Here is a 3,725-nt window from a genome sequence, read left to right on the forward strand (position 1 = left end):
ATTTCGCGACTTTTGGCTTATGGATTCATCATGGTGAAGAATTGATTCATATGGATTATTTGAAAGTTGGTACAAGTTTGAAACAATTCATGGAAATTTCACCGAAATTGCAAGAAATATCTTTTAGTCCATTTGTTGAAAGATTATTTCAAGTATGGTTTTAAACCATAAATTCAAGATCATTTCAAATTCATGGTGCAAGAATATATTTCAAGACTTGAAATTCAAAAGTTCACTACTTCAAGGATATTCCACCATTTCCTTTCAAAAGGGATCATTCAAATTTTCAACATTCAAAAGGAATTCGAATTCAATTTAAGATCATTCAAGAATAATTCAAAGCTTCATGCTTGAATAACAATTTCATTCAAGTTCTAAAAGAAATTCAAGCATTTACAAATGATGTTTCTTTACATGGAACAAATGAAGGGACTTTATTTAAAATTCAAGAATTACAAAATTCCATTCATTTGCAAGAATACAAAGTTTCATTCATACAAAGTTGGAATTACAAGGAAAAGAAAAAAATAAAACTTCAAATGCAATTCTTGAATTCTTCAAATCTCCATCCTTCAAGTTCAAGCTTCTTCATGCTTTCTTCAAAGTCCTCATGCAACATGAAAAAGAAACATAAGAGGGGTGAATTTAGCAAAAGAATAATTCAAGACAAAAAGGGGTGTATTTAACAAAAGAATAATTTCAAGACAAAAAAGAGATCAAAGAGAGATTTTTTTTCCCACTTGCATAAGAAATATCTCATGAAGAATATTCTTGCAATCATTACAATTTGCCAATCAAGTTTATTATCATCCAAACATGCCCTTAACTTTTCCTATAAATAGAAGGCCTCATTTCATTGCAAATCACACCAAAGCTACTATATTACTAGCTTTCTCATTTCTCCCTCTTCTCTTATAGTTTTCATGTTTCTTGGTAAGAAGGAGAAATTCTTCAAACCAAAGAAAACTACTTGAAAAAAATAAGAGTTTCTAGTTACAAAGTTTCTTGAAAGAGGGGAGTGAAGAAGAAATTCTTCATACCTTGGTGGAGAGTTCCAACTTGAAGGCCATCTTCAAGTCTCCCTAATATCCAAAGAGAGGTGGTGGTCATCTTCATCAAAGAGCCTACAACAACAAGCAAAGTTGTTAGAGAAATTGTTAGTAACAATTCAAGGTTGTTAGTAACAATAAAGAATTCAAGGCATACCCTCAACAAAATCCGGCGAAAACCTCCTCGCCGTAGGTAAGTTAATTTCACTCTTACCCTCAATATTGTTGTTGCTATTTCTCTGTTAAAACAAAATTTCCATAAAAAAAATAGAGAAAGCATGTGTTAGTATCATAAAAGAGAATTGTGTCATAAAGAACAAAATTGAGTAAAGTACACTTGGGTCTCTACCTCTGTTCGTGAAACAAATCGGGCCACTGGAAAAAATTTGAAGGCTGTTATTGTTGCTGCAAGTAAAAAAAAAAGCAGAGACAACAACAACAAATCACAGTTCAGATTCGAAATTAAAGCTTCAGCAACCATCAATTCAAAAATTCAGTGTCACAACAATAATACAGAGTTCAGAATCGTTTCGGCAACTGAATTCAAAACGCAACGATCATAGCCATTTCCAGAAACAGAATTGATACGTACCTGAACAAAATCCGGCAAAAACCTCCTTGCCGCAAGTAAGTCACTTCTACTTTCACACTCAATTTTTGCTGTTCTTTATTGATTGTGTATATTCTGAAAATCAAAAGCAGAGAGAGTTAATCGATCAAAATGAGGCCAAGTCACTGTTGTTGTTGTACCTGCGAATTTTTTACCAAAAAGCAGAGAGAGCATGATTTGTTGTTGCCACCAAATTGTACCATGAAGCAAAAACGAAATTAAGAGAAACATACCTGAGTTTTCACTTCTGTTTGTGAGTGAAATTGGGTTACAGATTGAAAGGTGGTTCCTATGATTTCCGGCAAGCTCCTCCATGGCCGCCGTTGTTGTTGCTCGCGAGAGATGAACACCGAGAGAAGGAGGCCGCGAGATGCTTGTTGCTGGTGAGAGAGCTTTGTTGCTTGTTTTGTTCGCGGAGAGACAAAGTGAGACATCCGAGTGTTGTTGCTGTCGGAGAGTGAGCATCGAGGACGGGAGAGCAGAGAGTGATTAAGGGGGAGCTACCATTTCTGTTTATCGTGAGAGGTGAAGAAGGTTTCAGAAAAAAAGCCAAGAGGGAGCGTTGCCTCTTTTCTCAATTGTGTTTAGGGTTTTCCAACCCGTTTCTGTTAAGAGAGGGTGGATCCGGGTCACACTGACCCGACCCGGTCCGGCCCACTCCTTTTTATTTTGGCATTCAGCTTAAGTCAGTTGTGCCTGCACCCCCCATGTGTTCTTAAACACCTCCTTGGCCCATTACTAGTTTTTTTTTATAATTATCTCTTTAATTTTCTTTAAAAAAGGATTTTCATAAAAGACTTAGTATTATTTTATTTAATATAGGATTTAGTTTTATTTTCTAATCCTTATTGAAAAAACTCCAAAAAAATATTTTAGATGCATATTTGATTTTATGTTTTCTAATTATTTTCTTTTTTCCATGAAAAAACACAAAAAATATCTTTTCTTAGATTAATTTGGTTTGAATTTGATATTCTCATATTATCTTGTGTAGTTAATCATTTAAATTTTTATTTGATTATATCACTTGAATTTTCTAACTTCATCCGAGACTTCGAGATTATTTCTCTGTTGTTCTCTGTTTGTTTGGTCTTCCATTTGCTGTAGAATTCCATAAACAATTACTGGATGATCATGGAATGCTGTAAGCTGTGAGCTTATTCGATGTTCTATTTTGCTGGTGTGGATGCTTAATATCCATTGAAATCCTAATTTATTCCAAGCACATCACTCAAGGATCACGGTAACACCTCAAACTCGGAAATCCAATTTTCTCATTCTTCGAGGTAAGCCTAAAACTCAATCAACTGTTTTCACAACAGTAATCAATTCACTTTCAAACCATGCAACTCATTGTTTTTCAAAACAGGGGCCTCTCGAATATTAGAGAGTATAAGTCCCTTTTCTTTTTCTTTGTACAGTTTTTTTAAACAGGAAACTTTTTCCAAATTACTTCCAAACAGTTTTTAAAACAATAAATCTCACATCTTTTTTCAAAACCATCCACCCTGTTTTATGAAAATAAAACAGGGGCCTCTCGAATATTAGAGAGTGTAAGTCCCATTTCTTTTCTTTTTGTACAGTTTTTTTTAAACAATAAAACTTCTTCAAAAAAACAGAACCTTTTCAAATAATTTTCAAATCATTTTTCAAAACAACAAAACTTCAAAGAAACAAAACTTTTCAATATACCACGGGCCTCCATGTAGGTATAAGCCCCAAGCCCTTTTGTACATACCCACTCAAGTACATGAAATTAGGTATTTCATTGTACGCCTTTTGTACATATCTCAATCTGTTTTTTTAACTTTGAATAACAAACCAAAAATGAAGGTTTCTTTAAATCTTCTCAAAAATACCATGGGCCTCCATGTAGGTATAAGTCCCAAGCCCTTTTGTAAATACCTGTTTACATAGCTTTGAATAAACTCAAGTGGACTTCTCCCCGAGTGTGAGTCCCGAGCCCTGTGTATACAAATGGATCATGCTTACAGGTATATTTCCTTCATAAACTCCATTATATACACACACTTTGTCATATATATAATTGTTCATACCTGTTCATG

The 3,725-nt window shown here is 34.1% G+C and overlaps 1 long non-coding RNA gene across 1 annotated transcript; it reads right to left on the reverse strand.

Annotated features, from left to right (window-relative positions):
• Positions 1–487: 487 nt before the first annotated feature.
• LOC131609317 (uncharacterized) lies at positions 488–2,225 on the reverse strand. The gene is made up of 5 exons (XR_009286084.1): positions 1,893–2,225; positions 1,642–1,734; positions 1,399–1,454; positions 1,207–1,288; positions 488–1,124 (listed from the first exon to the last, which is right to left on the reverse strand). It is a non-coding gene; the product is annotated as an uncharacterized LOC131609317 (long non-coding RNA).
• Between the last annotated feature and the right edge of the window lie 1,500 nt (positions 2,226–3,725).

The sequence above is a fragment of the Vicia villosa genome, linkage group LG6, assembly GCF_029867415.1.
Source record: "Vicia villosa cultivar HV-30 ecotype Madison, WI linkage group LG6, Vvil1.0, whole genome shotgun sequence".
Classification (NCBI taxonomy): Eukaryota; Viridiplantae; Streptophyta; class Magnoliopsida; order Fabales; family Fabaceae; genus Vicia; species Vicia villosa.